Source organism: Lissotriton vulgaris, chromosome 5, assembly GCF_964263255.1.
Source record: "Lissotriton vulgaris chromosome 5, aLisVul1.2, whole genome shotgun sequence".
In the NCBI taxonomy this organism is placed as follows: Eukaryota; Metazoa; Chordata; class Amphibia; order Caudata; family Salamandridae; genus Lissotriton; species Lissotriton vulgaris.
This window is the reverse complement of record NC_141693.1, coordinates 702344377-702367570: the sequence shown is the minus strand read 5'-3', so window position 1 is coordinate 702367570 and position 23194 is coordinate 702344377. Positions and strand designations below refer to the sequence as shown.

Sequence of the window (23194 nt, the reverse complement as noted above, 5' to 3'; positions counted from 1 at the left end):
GATGGGATACTCTAGCACAAATGTTGCAAATATCCTGTCTGCGTTATTACAAGCGTCATAGTCTTTAATGCACTTGTAAAATGATGGACGAAAAATCCGCCACATTTCTAACTGAGAATCCTGGCACCAAACTAAACAAGGCCCATAGACGAATAATGAAGAACATAATTTGTGACTGAACAAGCTTATCAATTTGCTAAAACTGTGTTTGTAGCATTTCTGGCCGTAGGGATACATGCTCGGCATACTCTTGCCATCTAGAGTTTAACTCGAATGTTTGCAACTTCTTGTTGTTTGAAGAAGTCTTTCTAGTCACATGGCTAGATGAGACTTCCCCCTTAGTTGGCTATGTGCATAAACACCAACTCCATTATTAGATTTTTTCCTCCATTATCAGGTTCAGACGAGTATTGATGGTGCTTTCACACTCAGCGTCTCTAGCGTTCATTGCATCAGGACCATGCGTTCAAATCTTCTACCCCTGTAGCAGAGAAGACATCTTTCTTTGGTGGCTGTTCCTTTCCTGCTTCCTCGATTAACTTTGAACACCGTTACAGATGAACAGCCCGACTCTAAGAGAATGAACCAGCATAGATGGTGATGAAATAGACAACCTTCAGGAAATGCCCTGAGTACTATGCTAAATACCCCTAGGCCAACCTCCACAAGATCTGTAAGCTCTGTATTTGCTAGACGACAATGCCAGGTGGCCTTCTGAATAGCTTTTAGGTGCAAAAAAACCCTTCACTAATGGTGAGACAGATCCTGGGTGCACATCAGGATGTGGCGGTCGACAGAAGACACACAGTACATCTTGGGCGAAGTCGACTCCCTCGGAACCAAAGAAGAGGATGCAGGTCATCAAGTGTCCTGGCCCATCATCCCACCCCACCGATTCCAGCTTCTTCAAACTGGAAGAGGGGGACATAGGCGATCAATCTACTTCAGTTGGCACTGTCCCTCACATAAAATCAATTTAGAGAGCCATGAGTATAGTTTAAGCCAAAGCACATAACTGTCTCACCAAACTGCACATCACTGCCAAGCTTGGTCCCCAAGGGGTAAGACATTGACCCCATGCACAAGTCATTCCTGCCTGCAGGTCCTCTGCTACCTTGAGTCTCCAGTTATCGTAAAGGCAAGGCATCAGAGCTGTGACTGGATCCAGTAAGAGATCTGACTCACATTGCCCTTTGTGTCTGAAGAAGCCTCCAGTGCCGAAACATTCTTCCAAGCCCAAGACCCCGTGTGTACCTCATCCGTATTTGATGCCAAAATCTCCTTCCACGACCAACTCTGAGGACTCCGACAGGCACTCCCTTCAGAAGCTCAAAGAGGAGCTAGATGAGAGATGGATCATTCTCCATCCCCATACTGGTGAGATCTTTTGTGCTCCTGCAGAGACAATGACCAACAAAAGAAGGTTAGCCATCCAGGACATTCTCGTACCGGAGCCTGCACAGCCCAAGAGGCCTAGACACAAGCATTTCAACTCTCCACCTCCCCTTTTTCACCTCTCTCACTACTGTCACCTCTACCATATTCTGTACATGGTCACCAGAGTCCTGCTGTGACACTGGCAGCCCCAGTCCCTATTCCCCAGCAAATAACTACTATGCCCCTTTTTTCTACTGACTGTCCACTGAAGATAGATGCTTTTCCTGTGTGTTTACTACAATTGTTCTTAACATTTTAATATCTTATAATACTTTTATTTGACCCCCAGTGCTATTTGTATTTCTCCATACCTTGATCCTCGCTCGGGTTCACCTCGGCTTCGCTGTTTGTTTTGAGGGTGGGCTCTTTCCTTCTTTGTGGCGCACACACCAATTGCGGCCCACTTCTGTTTGGGCTCTGGAGGGCAGGACTAGCTTGCGATCTCTATTTCAGATGAGGAGATCGCGACCGCGCAGCGGACACAGATAAGGCTGCGCTTCTCTCCTCTGCACTTGGCACTTTAGCTTCTTATCTATTTTTAAACACTATCCATTGTGTCACTTTTACTGTAATTTTACTACGAATGTTGTTAACATTTTAATATCTTACAATACTTTTATTTGACCCCCAGTGCTAGTTGTATTTATCCATACCTCCATTCCTTTTAGCCTCCCTCCGGTCCACTGCAGCTTTGCCGTTTGTGTGGAAGGCGGGCTCCTTCCTTCTTTGCGGTGCACACACCAATTGCGGCACACTTCCGGTTGGGCTCTGGAGGGCGGGACTAGCTTGCGATCTCCTCTATTTCAGATGAGGGGAATGCAACAGCACAGCGGACGCACCGCTGGTGCGCCAGAGGGAAGCCCATCTGCGCCCGTCCGTGCCTGCACATCTCCAGATGCCAGGCATGCTACCAGTTTCGCTGTAAATAGGCTCACCTATGCCCCGGCCAATCTCCTGAACATCAGGAAAGTTATCCGCCCTTGTAACCATTCTCCAGGCCTCCTTCCAGAGGGCTTCTAGAAAAAGGAGCTGGTCCAAAGGAGAATCCAAGGCTATATCAGTTTTCACGTAGTTTTGTGTAAGAGGAACACACTCAAAAAAACTCTGGACCTCTTGAGTTTTAAACAGTGAAGTCTTTAGGGGGATAGTGAGTGTGTTTACAACAGTTCTTTGTATCATTAGGCTGAATCCTTACTCATATAGATTGAGTCAAAAGTCAATTTTTGTGTAGAAAAAGGATCTTTATTGATTCTAGTAAAAACATGAACAGGCGACACGTGTTTCGCCCCCTATGGCGATTTGCGCCAGGGCTTTTTCAAGGCTATTTACATATCAGTCTGCTCATTGCAGTTCTTCATCATTATTGTACTGTTTTCCAACAATCATCTGGTCTTTCAGAGAGTAAATTTGTGAGGGAAAATCCCTAGGTTTCAAAGTCGGGCGTCTACACAAAAATGGACTTTTGACTCAATCTACATGAGTAAGGATTCAGCCTGATGAACAAAGAACTGTTCTAAACACACTCACTATCCCCCTAAAGACTCCTTCCAGAGGGCCCATTCTGCTGTTTGCACTGTGGTTTCAATTCCTGGGCACTGACCCCACCCTCTGCCTTCTCTTACCTCACGCTCTGACAACGTCATTAAACTACTCAACCTCAATTGTCATTCATTAGTTAAACACCACATGTATGACTTGCTATCTGAGGAATCCCCTGATGCCCTTTTTTTAACCAAGACCTGGCTATCTGCAGACACAGATTCAGTGCTAGGACTGGCCCTCCCACAGGGCTTCAACATTGTGACCCTTAATAGAGAGTCTAGAGTAGGTGTCATTGCCCTGATTTCAAATCTTGCTACACCTGCTCTTTCATTAAAGAGACTCTAGGTGGCTGTGAGTGCACTCGCTTCGGGCTCTCTCTGAACGCCTGCTATACCATGTCTGGGTTACTTATATATCTTCCGCCCGAACCCTCTAGGAGTTTAGGTCACCGCTTGTGGAAACTGTTAACAGCTAATTTTAGTGTCATAGGGGATTTGAACCTGCACTTAGAAAATCCCCAGGATATGGAGCTGTGCAACTTCTTGGCTGATTTGGGTGCCTGTCAGTTGACACAATTGGTACAGGGTCCCACTCACTCTGCAGGACATCTGCTGGACCCTGTGTTCTCAAATCTTCCTTTTCTATTAGTCCACACTCCTATTCCGGTCTGTTGAACAGATTATTATTTGATCTCTATGTCTCTTGCGGGGGTCCTACCTCTGTGGAAACAATGTCAGAAGGTTGCTTTTAAACGCCCGTGGCATAAACTTGATCTTGCCCAATTTCATGTCCTTCTCTCTAGAAATGCCTTCAGCATACCAGACGACCCTGATGCTGCTGACAAAGCTTTCTCAGATTGAACTCGTAGACCCCTTGATGCACTCATTCTGGCGAAGTGGTCAGCTAGCTGTAACTCCAAATCCAACCCATGGTATAACGACGAGCTTGCCATTTTGCGTAAAACCTGCAAAAGGCTAGAACGGGTATGAAGACGGGAGTATGACCCTTCGCAGAAGAAATGTTATCAAGTAGCAATCAAAAGCTATCACCGGGCCATTCACACAGCGCGTGCAGCTTATTTCACTGAGGAAATCAGGAGTAGTGGCAATCCTTCCAAAACGATTTTTTCCATACTGAAAAGTTTGAAACAGCCTGGGGTCCCGGCAGTGCCTTCTATATCATCCAACGAGCAGTGTGAGGCTCTTACCACCTTTTTTGTTGAAAAAGTGTAGAACATTTACTCGTTCTTTAGTCACATTGTTACGAGTTTTGACCCTGTGCCAGGTCCGCCCCCAACTCATACTCTGACTGCATTCCCGCTGGTCTTCTTGGAGTAGCTACGGTTGGTTTGCACCAAGATTAAATCCGGCTCCCCCTCTGACCTCCTCAAACCTGACCAGTTTGTGTGATCATTACCTGTGCTCTTGTCACCTTTGAGCCAGGTGATCAACAAATCTGTGTCCAGTGCGGATGTTCCCAACACTTGTAAGCAAGCTAGGGTGGTTCCTCTGCTTAAGAAACCTACCCTGGACATTGCCAAACTGGAAAACTATCGCCCGATCTCCCTTCTCCTGAGGATCGCTAAGATTACTGAGACTCACGTCTGGACATCTCTCAGAATGGCTTCCGCTAAGGCCACAGCACAGAGTCTGCTCTCCTGGCTGTCATCGAGCATCTCACGCTCGTTCTAGATGAGGGACGTATGGAGGCTCTGATTCTTTTAGACCTCAGTGCCGCATTTGACACGGTCTCTCATCGGATCCTATTACGTAGGCTGAAGGAGGCAGGTGGCATGGGCTCGGCCTTGGCCTGGTTTGCTACTTTTCTTTCTAACAGGACCTTCCAGGTTGTGGCCCCATCGTTCGCCTCCACGTTCCATGCCAACAAACAAGGGGTCCGCAGAGCTCCGTGTTGAGCCCCATGCTTTTTAACTTTTATGTTCAACCTTTGGCGGTCCTGGCGAGGAGCAGAGGGCTTACTATTATATCATATGCTGATGATACACAGATGGTGATTGCTCTCTTGGACTACACCGGGGGCAGAATCCAAGTTTCAGGAGGATCTTACGGCTGTCGCCAAATGGATGACTGGTAACTGTCTCCAACTGAACTCCAGCAAGTCAGAGGTCCTCCTGGTGGGAAACCATCAAGAGCTGTGTGGGGATCGATGGTGGCTGGCCATATTGGGTTGTGCAACCCCCCCTAAGCAGGTGGTGAAAGATCTTGGTGTCTGGGTCGATTCAGACCACAGCTTTCAGTTTCAAACCAAGAAGGTTGCAGGGACCTGTTTTGACATACTTCGGGGCTTAAACCATTGCTTGGGTTTTTTGACCCACCCGTTAGGCAAATCATTATTCAGGCCTCCATTTCATCAAGATTGGACTATGCCAATGCACAGTAAATAGGGGTAAATAAGACCGAAAAGCTGAGATTACAGCGAGTTCAAAATGCGCCAGCTAGAACCCTGCTGGGTCTCCCCAGATCTTGCCCCACTTCTAGGGCAATTTGCCGGTTGCATTGGTTGCCTGTTGTCAACGAGTAGAATTCATGGTCCTCCGCAGACTGTGGTGGTCTGTCTGCAATGAGTTCCTTGCTGACAGACTGCAACAGACTTCTGAATCCTCGATCCGCCAAAGAAAATGCTGCCGCAACGGGGCTCACTGAGATAGGACTATTTGAATTTGTTACCCAGTCACTGACTCCTTACGCCCTGAGGAAGCCCCAGACCAGATGGCCAATGTAAAGGGGTGAAATATGTGTTGGCTATAAAGGTTCTCACTGTGCTACAAAACACCACAAAATAAATTGGAATTGACTCCAAAGAACACTTAAATTCTCTTACTCGTTCCAATACATCTACAAGTACTTCAAAGTTAATGGGGAAGGGGTTTCCCATTGTCATGAATGAGTGAACTTCATCAGATTAACTCTATTACTACTAGTTCGATGAGGCCTCAGACCCATTACCACCCTATCCTGATAGAAGGAGCACTTGGCTCGATGAAGGGTCAGTCCATTGTCTGCTAGCCGCTGGAGTGTGTTCCTCAAATGTACGTGGTGGTGTTCCCGAGTTTTCGAGAATACCAGGATATCGGCACTCAGGTTGATGACCCCCTGTAGCTCTGAGAGTGTCTCTCGGGTGGTGTTTTGAAACACCTCAGCGGCTGACAACACCATGAAACTCAGCCTTTTGTACCTCCTCAGCCCCATGTGCGTGGAGAACGTTGTGATGTTTATGCTTTCCGGGTGAAGTTCCAGTTGGTGGTAGCTGGTGTTGAGGTCCAGTTTCGTGAACCACTTGGCCCCATAGAAATCCACAATTATGTCATCCATGGTGGGCGTGAGATGCTGCTTCCCCTTCATTGCCAGATTGGGAAGGCGCATGTCAACACACAGCTGAATTGCTCTGGGCTACTTTGGCTTGGGAGCGACAACCAGGGGCGACACCCCCACAGGGTGGGGTCCGAGACCTTCTCAATCACCCCCAGCTGTTCGAGCTTCCGCAATTCTTCCTCCACTGGAGGGCGTAGATGAAACAGCACACTCCGGTGCCTGAGCACAGTTGGTTTGACCGTGGGGTCGATATGCAGCTTGAACAACTTCCCCTTGAGGCAGCCCAGGCGTTTGAACAGCATAGGGAAGTCCTTCAGGATGTCATGTGTGTGTGTGTAGATCGTGCACTTGGTTGGCAAAGAAAACCAATTCCAGGTCCCCTGCCGTGTGACAACTAAGGAGTGTACCCCTTTTCCCTTCGGTGACATGGAATCGCATTTGGATGCGGTGTCCTTCGCTAGCCACTTCGACCTCAAGACCCCCTGCCGGGGAAGCAGCTCTGTACCCCTGTATGTATAGATTTTTGCTTTTGAGGGTGACAGTGGTGATCACGGGGATAATCATTCATACTGGTCGCTGTCCATGACATTCACTGAGGCTCCAATGTCTATGAGCGCCTTGACTATGGACCCAGCCACCATGATAGAGCACATAGGTGGGGGTCGACAACGTGGACCATCCCGGCTCACGAACGATACTATGAAGACATCATCTTCATTGGTGCCCAACCTGAACCCTTGCAGGGTGGAGTACGTCTGCTCCTGTGGGTCTTCCAGCGACAGCTGCCGGACTGCCGTCAACATCCCTAGCTGTCCTGAGGCATTAGTTCTAGTTCTTCCGCTCTTACACGCTTTAGCAAAGTGATTTAGTTTTCCACACCGGGAGTAGGTCTTCCCCCTTGCAAAACACTGTCCTGCTGGCGGGTGTTCGAGGCCACAGTTGCTGCACGTTCCACTGCCCGACGCCCTACCGATCTCACGAGGCGCCACAGCGTGTCTCTGAATGACATCTACTCTCTCCTCCTTTATTGACAGGAGCCGAGGTGGACATGTGGGATTTGGATGTCGGTGAAGGGCCGCTTCCATTTCATCTGCCCCAGCGTTCGACAGCTCGTGGGATCTTGCGAGCACCAAGATCTCATCCAGTGAGATGCGGGTTGCCTGAGTATCAGGCGGTGCAGCGTTACCGATTTGCAGCCCTGTATAATTTGTGCTCTGATTCCTTCCCTCTGGTCAGGGACTGTACAGGAGCTCACCAGCTTCCGTAGCCGTGCGTAGAAGACGTCTATCAACTCTGTCTCCCCTTGCCTCACCTATCAGAGTTGGAATCTCAAAATTGGGGTTGATCTGAGGGTCTAAGAGCCTGTTCAAGCTCCAACCACCGCATAATAGTTGTCGTCAGCCCCAGTGTTTGGTAAAGTTTCTAACAGGTCATATAATTCGCCTCCCCGTAGCACATGAGTAGAGATTCTTTCACTCTTCCATCGGTTTCTCTCATCCCCACAAAATAGTGATCTAACCAGCCAATCCACAACTTCCAGACTGACGCAGCGTGGCAGAATCAGCCAACTCACTGAAAGGGGGAGGGGCGCTGCTTTTGCATGGTTTAGCGGCTACGGGGCTTGCTGGAGGGCTTGCTGCTGTGCTTGCTGCGGGGCTGGCTGCGGGGGTTGCTGTAGAGGGGCCAGGGCACCCGCCCCATCCAGATTCTAAACGCTCATCTCACTTGGTGCACGTGTACGCGAAGGCGCCTGCGTGTAGGTTGGCTTGTAACTGCTTTAGCCAATGCTTGATGGTGACACCCCTTTTCCTGCAGCACTAAGGGACCGCGAGGGATTTAGCACTTCTGTCTCCACAACAACGACCAGATGTGGATGCAGTCTCCACTGCGCACTATGTTCAGGACCCTTGGCTTAGCCAACGCTTATTTTCAAGTGTGTGACACTGCTCAGGAACCTTGCCTTAGCCAAGGCATATTTTCAGGTGTGTGACACTGCTCGATCGTGGGCTATCCTGTGTAGTCTTCAGGCTGTGGAGGGTGATATCAATGGCACCGGGGTGTGCAGGCGCACGTGTGCGCATGTTTCAGAGGGCGGCAGAAGTACATTGCCTTACACGGTGCATCCTCGCTTCTTCTCCCCGTTTTCACCTGGGAGATGTGCTCTTGAGCGGGCCACTCACTGATAAGTCAGGCGACCATGACTCGGGCTGTGCGCTCACTACTCGCACCCCCAATGACCTGGTAGGCACCACCGCCGGAGCTCCATTCTCCCGCTAGGCTCACGGGGTGGGCACCCGCAGTCTTGGTGGTAGGCATTGCTGCTGGAGCTGCTTTCACTGCTAAGTGCACGGGGTGGGCACCCGCAGTCTTGGTATCCATCGCTGCACCACAGGGCCTGAGGAACAGCCATGTCTGTGCACGGCGGCCCATCAGCGCCGCACTTCGCTGCAACGGGCTGGGTGGAGGGGAACGATCTGGATGGCACAGACGTGGGTGGGACCCACCTTATCGCCAATGTAGTGGTCCAGGTATTTCGGGCCGCTACACATGCAGCAAGGTAGGCCTAGGGGACAGGATACACTAATGATGACACACACACAATGATATAGTGTGAGCCAAGACCCCGAGCGGTCATGCGCCCTTTTATTTATACCTTCGGGCGGGCGCGCCCTCCAGGTGCATGCAAACTGCAACAAAGTATAGTGCGGGCCGAGTGGCTCCGTCACTACAGGCGGCACTGGCAAAGTACTGTGCAGTTAAAAAGCAAACTTTTGTGTTACCTGCCCGGCTAGTCCCCGTTACCGTGCAACCTCTCTTAGTGACAAGTAGTCTCAGGGTACCGAGGAAGGATCCTGAGCTAAGTGCTTGACAGAGTCTCAAGTTTGTGGCGTAGTTGACTGTGCCAGTGAATTTGGGCCACTCAGAGCCTGGACTGCCTACCAAGCTGACCAGCAGCCATATGTAGATTCAACGGCCGTTTACAGAGGCTTAGACTGCCCGTGGCTGAATGAAGGCAGCACAGCAGGCTGCACATAAAGGGCTCGGGAAGGGTCAGCAGGTAACGAAGCTTCAAAGTGAGATGCACCACGAGCCATTGCAGGATATGCTGAAGGGATCCTCTTTGTATGGAAAAACTAACCTTGCTCACTCATGCCTCAATTCTTGCTCTGCTATTGCCAAAGTAAACCTACTGAAATGAAAAGGATATGCTGTCCCCCGTCAGGCCTAGCACTGGTCCTGGGACTGCTGAGTAACAGCAGGGGTTGTCTACCTGCAGCTCCAAGGGGGGTTTCCGTGCTCCATGGTCTGCCCAGGCATTGCCAAGTGCAGAGTGTGCCACTGTTGCTTGATAAAATACTAACCAGAGAGAGTAAGCCACTGTTTTGCAACCTGTGAAATTTGGAATAGAGTTATAAAACAGCTGTGTATTAAAAGGTATGTCACACATGCATTCTTAAAGACTTCTGGGGATTTTTAAATAATTATTTTCAATTTTGACATGCGTTAAATCATACATTTATTTAAAATAAATCCAAGACACATAAAATAAAGACAATTTTTAAGTAATTAAGTTTTCTTCAGAAAATCATTAGTGTAATGAATATGTAGATTTTCTGGAGGTAGAAATATACTTGTGGCAAATAGCTATCATTAAACTGTAGTTCCTACGTTTTCCTACTTAGAGCAATTAGAGGATAGTTCTTGCTGGAATGCTGCTAATTTCCTGGTACATTATTTTGTGTCTCTGTTTCTTTGTTCTATTTGGGAGAACAAAAGCGCTTAATGCTACAACGATGGGCTAAACGACTAACAATAATGTACATGTCGAAGGAAGAGATCAACCTGTCTGTGGGCCTTTTTCTTTCTTTTGTAATGTATTCAATCAGACAAAATTGTAGGGGCGCTCCCACCTCAGAGAGTTAGGCTTTTGAATACCTTAGAGGTGCAGGCCTGAGAAAGGAGAAAAAGCAGTAGTCAAGGTGAGAGACAGATATTTTTTTTTTTTGTGTTCAAGTAATTTGTATTGATAATTTTTCAATAAGAAATCCATACATATGTCATATATAATGGTAGAAATCATAAAAGAACATGGAGTCTAAAACATATGTATCAAGAGAGAGGTAAGTATAGAAAAAGAGAAAGAGAAGGGAGAAAAGACACAAGGGGGAAAGAAAAGAGAGAAGTGCAAAGGAAAGAAGAAAAGAAGGAAGAAAAGGAAAAGGGAGATGAAGTACGGGTAATACATGTGGGAATAGATGTAAGGCAATCAGCTAGGAGAGTTGGAAGAAAGATATGTAGTAAAGGGGAGCCAGAGGAGATCGGATTTGATTTTGAGGTGAATAGAAGAGGAGGAAGCAATAGCGATCCTATGTTCATCACAAATGAAATTCCACCATGTATGTACAGAAAGTTTAGAGCTATCCTTCCAACACGATAAAATAACTTTAAAAGCAAGAGCAATAAACAGGTCCAACAGTCTAGCAGAAGAAGATACAATATCAATATCAGCTGATAATGAACATAGAAAAACATTCAATAGTGATAGTGAGGCGGAACAGTGAAACATTGTCATGCAAATGTTCCAAACATCATTCCAAAATGACAAAACTGGGAGACATTCATATAACTGATGTTTAAGTGTACCTAAGTCTTTAGAGCATGACCAACATAACGGAGAGGAAGTTGGAGAAAACTTATGAATACTAACAGGAATAATAACAGCTCTATGATAAATGAAGAACAAAGATTGGGTAATACGAGCAGAAATTGATACTTTAAACAGTTTGGACCATAAACGATCCCACAACGATACAGGGAGGGAAATAGCAAGATCATGTTCCCAAACAGTCTCTACATTTGATTTAAGGTGATCCTTAACATTTGATAACAAAATCTTATATACAAGAGCAGCCTTAGGCTGTTGAGTTGAAAACAATGGGTACAGTTGAGTGGTGGGGTTGTAACTGGGAATGGCATCAGGTAAAGAAAGAGAGGCTAAGTGTAATTGAATGGCAGACGTTATATTAGTGTAATCGGAAAGAGACGAAGAAGGGAAGTGATACACATTCTGCAGTACATGGAAAGGGATGATAGAGTTACCATAAAAAACTGATAGACAAACAAAATATCCTTCTCTTTCCAGTATTTAAAATAAAACGATTTGCCTTTGTATTTAAGGAATTTATTATACCACACAACAGAGGATAAGAAATACTGGAGAGGAGAGAGGTTAGAAGAGAATGCATTATGAAGCAGCATTTGTGAGTATCTTAAAATAGGGAATTTAGTCAGAAAAGAGCAGTTTGTCATAAACACAATATGTTGGAATGGAAAACCTTTCAAGAGGGAACGCTCTAAGAGAACCCATTCAGGCACAGGATTATCTAGAAAATCATAAGCTAACGAAAAGGACTGTTTAATCAAGAAGGCGGAGTGGTACATTTTAAAATTGGGGAAAGGAACACCGCCCTCATTTTTAGGGCATGTCAGTTTATGCAAAGCAATGCGAGGGTGTTTGTCATTCCACAAAAATTTAGTGCAATTCGAGTTAATGCGGGAAAAATATGAATTAGGGATTTTGAAAGGAAGCATAGAGACAGTATAAAGAATATGGGGAGTAATCATAATTGTAATCGTAACCAGTCTGCCCCACCAGAAAAGGAATAAGGGGGACCAAATTTGAAGGAGAGATTGGAGTTTCTTTAAAAGGGAATCAAAGGTAAATTTAAGGGTATCAACTAAGGATGATGAGAACCATATACCGAGGTACTTAATTTTGGAGGGACACCATACAAATTCAGTATCACTAAACGTGTATTGATAGCAAGCCGCATTCAGGGGCAGGACTTCTGTTTTGGAGAGATTAAGCTTATATCCTGATATGGAGGAATACAGACGCACCTCCTCCAAAAAATGTGGAAGGGAGGAAGTAGGATCAGCCATATATACTAGCACATCATCTGCATACGCAGACAATTTAATCTCCGTAGATGGGAGTTTGAAGCCAGCGATCTTGGGATTGGCACAAATGCGTTCTAAAAAGGATTCCAGACATAAAATAAATAGTAAAGGGGAGAGAGGGCAACCTTGCCGTGTGCCCCTAGATAGAGAGAAGAACTTAGAAAATTGATTATTAACAAAAATGCTGGCCCGGGGAGAGGAATATAGGAGTTTAACCAAGGAAATGAAAGAGGGACCAAAACCAAACCATTGGAGGGTGCGGAACATGAACTGCCAATTAATGCGGTTAAACGCTTTTTCCGTGTCAAAGGATAAAGCTGCCATTGGGATTTTAAGATTTTTACTCTGCGCATCAAAACTTGAAAACATGCGTGCATTGTCAGCCGCAAGTCTACCCTTCACAAACCCCACTTGATTAGATGGGGAATAACAGAGTTGAGACGAGCAGCCAGAATCTTAGCAAAAATGTTGCAATCATAATTAGTTAATGAAATAGGGCGGACGTTTTTGCATTGTGAATGATCTTTATCAGGTTTAGGGATTATGATAATGAGCGCATCTAGAAAGGACCCAGAGGCCTTAGCATCTGCAATAAAGGAGTTAAACAATTGTAGGAGTTTTGGGTCAAAAAAGGCATGAAAAGCAGAGTAAAATTCAACAGGCAGTGCATCAGGGCCTGGAGCTTTCGATTTTTTAAGTGAGTTGATAGCCCGAGTAACTTCCTGGAGAGTAATATCCCTCTCTAGTAGCGCAAATTCATCTGTGAGGGAAGGGGGTTAGGGAAGGCTATTAAAAAAGGAGGTTAAGTTTATCTCAGAAGGGTGTGTATCGTCAGTGTACAGAGATTGGTAGTATTGATGAAACACATCAGCGATATCTTCATCTGACGAAACAAGTTTATTGATCGAATCATTATAGATAGGGCCTACAGTTTTACGTTCTGACTTTATTTTTAAATAATTTGCCAACATTTTCCCCGCTTTATTTTGACCACCATGAAATTTGAACTTGATTTTAATAAGGGTATTACAAGCTTCATTAGTGATAATTTTTATTTAGGTGAGTTTTCGCTTGGATTAAATCCTGAAGTGCAGAAGGGGATTTGGAAGAGAAGTAAGAGTGCTCAAGCCCTTTAATTTCCCGAAGTTGGTCCTCATATTTCTTCCTGTTAAGTTTCTTTTTCTTAGAGACATAAGCTATAGTAAAGGCCCTAAGTGCAGCTTTAAAAGCATCCCAATTATTAGGGATAGAAGTGTCCGAAGGGTCATTAATGTAAAAAAATTCCACAAAAAAACCCTCAATTTCTTTCATAAAAACAGTATCAGATAAGAGAAATGAATTAAATTTCCGTCAACTAAATTTAGAGGAGATGAGGGAGAGGTCTAGGGAAGTATAAACAGGAGCATGGTCAGAAATAAATATAGAACCAATCACAGATTTCTGAATAGAGGGAAGTAGAGATTTACTGACCATAATGTTATCAATTCTTGAACAAGTATGATGTACATTAGAGAAAAAAGTATACTCTAGCACAGGGGTCTCCAAACCGGTCCTGGAGGGCCGGATCCATGCCAGATTTTTTAAATTACTACATGTATCTCAATGGAGATATCCAAAAAATCTGGCATGGATCCGGCCCTCCAGGACCGGTTTGGAGACCCCTGCTCTAGCAAGTCAGGATTACACATTTTCCATGAATCAAATAAAGGACGAGAGGCAACGGCAGATTGAAAACTCTTATGGGAGTTGTCAGGTTGGAACTTACTGGAGGATAATCTATCAGAGAAAGGATCTAGCCATTGGTTAAAAGCACATGCAGTTACAAAATCTGGGCAATCAATGGACGATATTAGGACTTTAATATCTTTCCAGAATTTGGGATCCGGACGAACCGGGCCATAAATATTTAGTAACACCAATGTTTTATTTTGGATAACAACCTTTGCCAACGCCCAACGTCCTTCATCATCATTCAGGGAGGAAAGAATTTGAACATTTAACGCTTTATGAAATAAAATAGCAACCCCCCTTTTTTTACTAACAGCAGGAGAGAATACAACTTGCCCCACCCATTGCCGTTTAAATTTAAGAGATTCAACATGAGAACAATGCGTTTCCTGGAGAAAAACAACCTGAGAACTAAGTTTGGACAAGTGAGACAGTACCTTCTGATGCTTGACAGGATGACCGAGACCTCGTACGTTCCACGATACAAAGTTACACATGATGGAAGGAGGGAAGGATGGGTGACAAATGGAGTAGACACATTTCAAGGAGGTAACTAAAAAAAGGGAAACAGCAAATGAGTGTTGAATATGAGGAGGAAACTCCCAAAACACTCACAACACTGAAGTACAATGCATCTAAATTCAAGAACAACCATAACAAATAAAAAAGGAGATACTGTTCAGGAATACAGAAACATGGGAGACAGACAACTAGGCAGAATAGCCATATAAAGGAAGAACAGGAGAGAGGAAAAAAGAGAAGGAGACAGATAAAGAGGAAAAAGAAAAGAGTAAGCAGATCAAGGCAAAAGAGCTTGATCGGAGCAGAGAAAAGCAACCGAGACAACAGGGGCGAAGAAACAACAAAAAGGGGACACATCCCCACGAGCTACCAGTGAAGAGAAATATACAAATAAGAAAAACATAAAAGATACAAAGGCTGGACGTCAAGAAAGAGATCAGTAACTAGGAGATAAAGTCAACAGACGTCATTGAGAAGACAAGAAACACTACATGAAGGCCATTGGAAGGGAGACATTAGTTAGCCGTGTCCATGGAGGAAGAAGAGACACTGTGTAGAAAAGTGTGAAGCTTTTGTGGATCGTCGAAGGAGCGGGTACGACCATTGTGCGTTATTTTGCAGAAGCAAGGATGCAGGATTCCATATTGAATATTCAACTGTCTCATCAGAGAACGAAGATTTAAGAATTCCTTGCGTCAGGAATTCGTGGCAGACGAAAGATCCTGTGAGATAAATATGTTGTGTCCAGACCATCGGAGACGCCGCTTAAGTCTAGCCGCCTTCAAGACAGACATTAGCTCAGTAAACTCGAGGAAAAGCATAATGATGCCACAAGGCTTGGAAGAGTTGGAGGTCAGACGGCACAAACGGTGTGCTCTTTGTATGTTTAGGGGGTGAGAAGTAGGTTGAAGATCCAAGAGTTCCTGCAGGAATTTACGTATGAAAGACACCATGTCAGGACCCTCCACGTTCTCCGGAATACCATAAACGCGTAGATTGTTCCTACGATTACGGTTTTCAAGGTCCTCGGTGTGTAGTTTTAATTTGTGGATCTCCTGTTCCAGCTGAGGGATTTTGGCAGAGGCATCCTGGATGTCGCTTACACTCTTTTCCAAATTCAACACTTTACTCTCCATGACAACCCAGCGCTCCTCAATCTGCCTAAGCTTTTCGTTGGTGGCAGACATGAACGGTTGGAGACCCCGGACCTCTTAGAAGAAGACGGAATGGGGGAAGGCGGGTCATTTTTGGGTCTCTTCGGCTTGGCTCCAGTGTGGGATACTTTTGGAGTAGGAGAAACATTCGCCATTTTGCTATACGGATGATGTGCCACAAAAAGTACAGAATGTTAGATACGCTGAGGGGAATACTGCAGCAAAGCCACCAGAACCAATATATGCTTGGGTATTCTTCACAGCTTCAGAGAAACTAAAACAGTCATATGGGCACGATAACTCATCACAGGAAGCAGTGAGAGATAATATACCTGCAGGCCAAGCACTTGAATAGATGGGAGATCACCAGATCGAAAAAACTGTAGTATGCCTCACAACATGAACCTGGGAGGGACTACAGAGACTTCAAAAGAGTCTCCTTTATAAGCCAACACTTTTTATATGGACAACTTGATAGTAGCATCTACATGCGGCTTCATTGTAAGAGAAATAACAAGAGTAGGGTATACAGACTTGTCAGGTAAAGCATACCTAAAATGGCGGCCGTTTTACTTCATGTAGGTGAAGAGATAGCTGTTTAGACGTGAACCGCATCCTGAAATTGACAGAAAATAACACTGGGTGTGGCACGTGAAGGAAATACAGCAGTGCTAGTAGTCTTTGAGAAAAAGAAGAAAAAAATTGTGGCAGAAATATGATGTTGTAAGGCTCATATCAGGATTAATCTGAGACGCGGGTACGGTGGCTCAAAATGGTGGCCGCCCGCGTCTGTCAAAACACAAAGTTACCGCTGGCAAAGAGGACGAATTACGGTATAAAATCAGCCACCGACAGGCTCCATATGTTCCTCGCACCTTCCGCCGGCGTTGTTGTGAAGACGTCCGTGCAGGAATTTGGCAAAATATATATTCAGGGCATCCGCGGGTCAGGTCGCCACGGAGCTCACGGGGAGTCCGTCCTTTCTCTCCGGCGCGTAAGCCACGCTCCCAAGGTGAGAGACAGATGAATGAATGATTGGAAGGGAAAGAGGTGAAAGCAATATCAGCAAGAGAAAAGTAAATGAAAAAGAGCATGGAAGAAGGGAGAGAGGACAGCCAACCAAATACAGTGGGGGGTAGAAGACAGATCAGATGTGAACGGGGGAGAAATGGGACATAGAGGAACAAAAGCCGGCATGGAAAAGAGAAAAACAAAACAGAGCAGAATAGAGGTTAAGTAGAAAGGGAGCTGATAAGGACTACTGTATAGACAAAAAAGAATTGTGGTGTAGGGCAAAGGGAGCAGGGCTTGGATATAAGGTATGAGGAGTGGATAGAATGAAGGTACAAAGCAAATTATAAATAGTGGGAGAGAGGTGAGTGACCAGAGAAACACGAAAGAGAAAAGGGTTACAGAGGAGTGAGGATAGACAGACAGTGGAGCAAGAATAGAGTAGTGTTGCATAGGTGGAAGCTGTGGCCACCAGGCCCCATCACTGATATGAATTAATGAAAAATGATCACAACAGAAGGCAGAGCTCAAGTGGCTTCTGCGGATGGAGAAAAGCAGGGCAATTTTTTTTCCAATCTCAGCATGCATTGAGGATCGCCATAGGAAATAGTAAGGGTGAATGGTATAATGCATCAAAGTGCAATACATCGGTATGGCTAGTGGCCTCTGTTACTGGAGGTTGCGATTAGTATGAGGGAAGCATGCCTGTCTGCTTCTGGCCTCGGTCTCTTTTGAGTAGTCAAAAGAATGAAACAGGTAACAGAACTGTAGAAAGCAACTGCTGGCAAAAATTATCATACACAAATACTAGTTGTTATACTAAGATCTTAAGTGTTAAGCAGTGCATACTTGTGTTTGTGTGTAGTTATACCTAGGCAAAAATACAGTGCACTGAGCTGTAGCTCTATGCATTACGCTAAAATGCAAAGTTTTCCATGACTGATAGTATGCTGTTAAACCCACCACTTGAATCTCTTTTCTTTTTTTTGTTTTAAAATTGTCTTTCAGGGGGAATCCCCTCAACCCCCACACCCCACACCCTTTTCAGTTTGGGCTTGCTGGCTTACACATTTTCATCAGGTCTACAACTTCCAGCACACCACATTTAAAATCCATCAGACGCCATTACGTGCTTCCGTTGTTGTGGTGTGCCAGAGATGGGCTTTTTTGCCACTAACAAACCTTCGCCTCCATCTTTCCACACCCTCACTCCATGGCCAATGCTCTACTGATGACTTGGTCAGGAATCTTTGCCTGTGTTTTTCCACCTCTCTCACTTCGCCCGTACATAGTTGTGAAGCATTGGCAAACATCCTCACTCTCATCCTAGTGGCTAACACTTAGGCCGAACAAAGGTGGTTCTTAATGCTCCTAGAGATATCCCACTCCCCATAAGAAACCCCTAACCAGCAGGCCCTTATCAGATAGAACAAAGGCAGATTCAGACAACCAGACACCAAGCAGCTCAACCTGGCAATCTGGCTCCTGAGGTCTGGGAATTTAGTTACCTCAGTCTGCCTCAGGCTTGTAAAACATCCTGAAGGAAGCCCACAGACCTACAACTCGGGCCTACTAGGCTGTAAGTGGAAATGATTTGTCCACTATTGCATCTCCAACACATAGACCCCCTTAAACCAGTAGTCCAGGATGTTATTTGCTTCCTCCTTTATTTACAACAATCAAGACTAGTCTACACATCTGTATGCCTCCACTTAGCCGCCATTGTCCCATATGTGCAGAAAAATAAACACTTCACTTTTCAGAATCCCTGTCATCATGGGTTTTCATGGAAGGCAATAAAAGGGTCACTTCACTAAGGGTTCCACTGACCCTGGTTTGGAACCTTAATGCATTTCTTCTCAGGCCTATGGGCCCTCCTTTTGGGTCCCTACAGTCTTTCCCTCCACAATTCCTCTCTTATAAGGTCACTTTCCTTGTGGCTACAATTTTATTAAGGTGTATAAGCAAATTACAGACCCTTACACCTGAGGAGCCTTCTTTCAAGTTCAAAACAATAGGGCCATTCTCAGGACTGAAAACTGTGGGTAGGAAACCTAGGGGGAAATCTCTCCATCTCAATCAAACTATAGCGCTCCCGGTCTTTTCCCCCAACCACACTTGTTTGGAAAACGGGCACTTCATATTCTTGACTTTAAACATGCCAAAATGTATTACATTGATAGGGCCAAATCCTTTATCAACACCCAACAGTTTTTCATTGCTTTTACTAAACCCCATAAAGGTCATCCTATAACAAAGCCAGAAATATCCAGATGGATCGTAAACTGCATCCATACCTGCTATCTTAAAGACAAAAGCAACTTATCTACCCCTCCCAGGCCACATTCCTTTCGTAAGAAGGGTGCAACATTGCCCTTACTGGAAAATATCCCCATAGATGACATTTGTAAAGCAATTAAATGGTCAACTAGACAGACTTTTTTAAAGCATTACTGTGTGGATGTCCTTGCATGTCAACAAGCTAGAGTTGGCCAAACAGTCTATAGGGGTTTGTTTCAGACATCCGCACCATCCATTGGCTGACCACCACTTACAAAGCACTGCTTTACATTCTATGTAGAGTATATGTATCTATAGCCACACTTGTTATGAATGGAATATTTTACTTCCTTGAAAACAACTGTTTGTAGTTCAATTCAACTCAATTTCATCTTTATTTGATTTACACAGGGTGTATCATCAAAGAGAACATAAAAACAATTCATTAATAAACACATATGGTACAATAAAAATACAGATACAGGTCACACTTTAGCATACCACAGGTATCAACTTTCTTCTTGCTTGAGTTATTCTAAGAAGCCTTGCAAGTATCATGCATGTGTAAAAATTTGTAAGAAGGTGCAAGTGTAAAAATGCCGGCCTGCATTGTTTAAAGTTTAAAAATTTCAAGAAATGATAAAAGATCTGCTCTGGTATGGTTGATTGTTTAGACGCATTATTACTGGGGCAAAGGGGTAAAACATTGGACCAATTATTAACAGTAGGGAAACTTATCAGGCGGTGGACTATATTTAGCCTAAACGCTTTAAAATAAATCTCTGCTGAGCATTGAAAACATTAAAAAGGTATGGTTGCATTGAGAACGTGGTCAAGACCATTTGATTATGTTGCACAGTTGGTTTGGCCGATTCCACACACAATCTTAAGTCCTCGAGTTGATTTAAACACTCTGTTTTTATCGCTTTCCTCTAAATGCTTATCAGACAATCCCATTTTCCATTGTCCAGCCCACCAGAAATGACCAAGCAAATTCCAAATATTCCTGTTCGATCAGGCCGGACAAACCCATCATAAAACCTCAACCCAAGTCAGTGATTATGTCGTAAAGGAAGGAGCAGAAACAGATTGGAAACAAGATAGAAAGGTGGGTGCAGTATACTGTAAACTTCGGCATGTCCTGCTCTTTGATCTTTATCTGACCAGCTGTTCAACAAAGAACTGGCTCAGCAAGGTCAGCCTTGGGCGAAGGAATCAATTCGGCCAGGTCATTCAAAAGTCAGCTAAAGTGTACGTGTCTCAAGGACTCGTATGGCCGCAGTCATCGGCCTATGTGAGGGCAACCACACAAAATGGCTGCCGTTCACAAAATGGAACCCGAAGGTTCAAACGAAATGCCTGAATACATAGTGTTCTCATTGATCGATTAATGCGAAAACACTTGTACATACCGCACTCGTGATTTGCGGTTCGCTGACACCAAAATCGTCTATTTCCGACGACCTTTATTGAACGGGTTCGGAACCACCGAACCTCGGACCCTCAAACCACGGAACTACAGACCCTCCTTTTGCCCTTACATAGGAAATAAACCCAAACCCATGTCAATCTGAATCTAGGTCTATCATCAAAAGATCATCAATATGTTGCTGTAGCATCATCCTAGTACTTAGTACCTCTCTCTGGACAGGTCTCCTTGCACACGAAGTAGCACAAAGGCCAAAAATAGCAGGAGCACACTGCACACAGAGACAGAACAAGAAAAGGATAGCTAAAACCATCCCAATAACCATCAGAATCTTCCATCCCCAAGTGGATATCAATCCCCAGAACCATCCCATCAATGACCAATCTCCCTTGTCTATATGGACAGAATCGGAGATCTTATGTAACTTGGAAATGGCCTGGAAGACTGACGGAGCGTTGTCTGGGATGAAAACGCAGCAGCTCGATTGAATCAGTTTACATACTCCACCTCGGTCTTCAAGTATGACATCAAGAGCAACTCTATTCTGAAGTGTCATAAGTCTATCCGACTGGAGCTCAGCAGTCAAATTACTAAGGGCACCAGCAGTTTCAACTATGGTGGATTCAACCACTCTTGTCAACTGGCGAATGTTCCTGCTGTTAGCCATCGGTCCCCAAAACGGCAGGAAACCCTTAGAAAAATCTCCCAACTCTTGCCCTGCGGTATCTTCCTGGCTGAAGACACCTCTAGCAACTCTCGTCTTATGGTAATCTGCCGCAGCAGTAAAAGTGGGAGCCAACAGGAACGAAACAAAACATGTGCCCAAAAAGTCAGGGGGCAACCATGTATATGCTTTGTCGTAGCAAACAAAATAAGTACCCTTAGCAGCTAGAAATGCTGGGGAAGTCTGAGACGTGAATACATAAGTCTCAGTGCAGACACTCTTCCCTAACTGAGCTCTTGGATTCTTGCCATTACCCTGCAGACAATAGCGACTCTGATGGGGCACTATCCAAATCGGTGGAGAACTTTTTGCTCGCTGGTTAACACTCAGACTAACTTCATATCCAATAACGTCCCAACCACTATATGGTTGTCTCTCATCCTTCGGAATAGTCTCAATTGCATTAGTCCCTTTAACCATGTCGACTATGCCTCTAGCTAAAGAACTATTCTTCGGATTGTCCTTCGGTGAACGTAGGGGATAGACACTGTGAGCATAGACGAACATCGTTCTATAGGCCCAAATGGAACCATTAAGGCTGAAAGGCAAAACCAAGTACGTAATACCTTTATCAGTCGTATGGGGCATTAGACCACAAATCCAACTGTTTGTTGTGTTCATAACTAACTGGTGTTGGTGCAAAAGTTGAATAAAGGAATTATTAGCAAATTCCAGTCTTCTGACTATTTTATGTTCTGGCAGAGGGTGAAATGAATGTGAAGAAACAGTAGGAGGAGGTGTAGGTTGCACAGTGGGAATAAACGTCACTTTAAAAGAGAATGTCACATAACCGATTAAAAATATCATTAAACTCAGTAGCATAAATAAGCACAAAAAATAAAAATCTTTTCCGGATGATCAGTTTGTTTATCTTGCTTTTAAAACTCATTGTCTTTACAGGTCTCTCCAACTCGAAGAAATCCATCCTCACTAAATATGCTGCTTGCGGTGGTAGGGTGTTATATGCTAAGGAATGCCTCTGTCAACCCAGGGCAACTCCCTTAGGCCAACCAGAACCTTCGACCTAGTGTCTCGGGCTTGCACTCCAAAGACTTGTCTACCGCGACCCTACAGCTGAACCCGGATGGCGGTTTGAAAAACATAAATGAGTAGATCCTCGGAGGAGAGTTAACCTGTAAACAGAAAAATCATAAAAACTTCATTTATTTATTAGTCCCACGACTCTTGGTCGCAAATTATAACGATCTTTCCCAGGCAATGTATGTTCCTTAAATAGAAGCTCAGGCTCAGTAGTGTTCAATCGATTCAAAGGAGGCTTAGCTTGTTGCAAAAGATCGTCACTTTCTTTCTCAGAATTTGTTCCAATCAGATAGGCATCGCTGAATGGCAAAAATCGTGGCACAGTTTCTGTTTCAGAATCTGGGAGTCCCTCCTGGACCCACCGGTCGTACGGTAAGGGCAACGGAGCCCGTTTGCAGTGTACGCCGTGGATCCAGTGTTTCTTGCCTTGCACTTGAACTGCAGAACGTGTAGACAGGAGAACTAGGTGTGGTCCTGTCCAGCGGGGCTGCTCGTTCTTGCTCCGCTGAAAGTTCCTGATGAAGACCCATGCACCGGGTTCAATAGCGTGGCCTGGATCTTCAGCAGCCTGTGTTAGGCTATCGTAAACCTGTTGGTGTAAGACACGCAGTTTAGCCGTCAGTTCGTGCAAGTAATCCAACAACACAGGGTATTCGAGATCACTGAACTTTGTTGGTCATGGTACGCCCCAAATATTCGCCGGGCGACCAAACACAGCCTCATACGGACTCAAACCCATTCGTGAATGCACAGTCATTCTTGTGGACAAAAGGGCTAAAGGCAAAGCATCTGGCATTCTAAACCAGAGCTCACTTGAATTTTGGCCAACTTCAATTTAAGGGTGCCATTATAGCACTCGACTAAACCAGCCGATTGGGGGTGATTTGCAGCGTGGAACTTCTGCCTTATTCCTAATCCCTCACATACTTTCTTCATCACTTGTCCCACAAACTCACTCCCATTGTCACTCCAGATAATTCTCGACAAGCCAAATCTCGGGAAAAATTCTTTAATAAGGGCTTTCACTGTGGAC

At 45.0% G+C, this 23194-nt stretch overlaps 1 protein-coding gene across 2 annotated transcripts in view; it reads left to right on the top strand.

The window, feature by feature from the left end:
* USP54 (ubiquitin specific peptidase 54) overlaps nt 1–23194 on the top strand; it is a 1809222-nt gene that overhangs the window by 835503 nt on the left and 950525 nt on the right. The window lies entirely within an intron of this gene.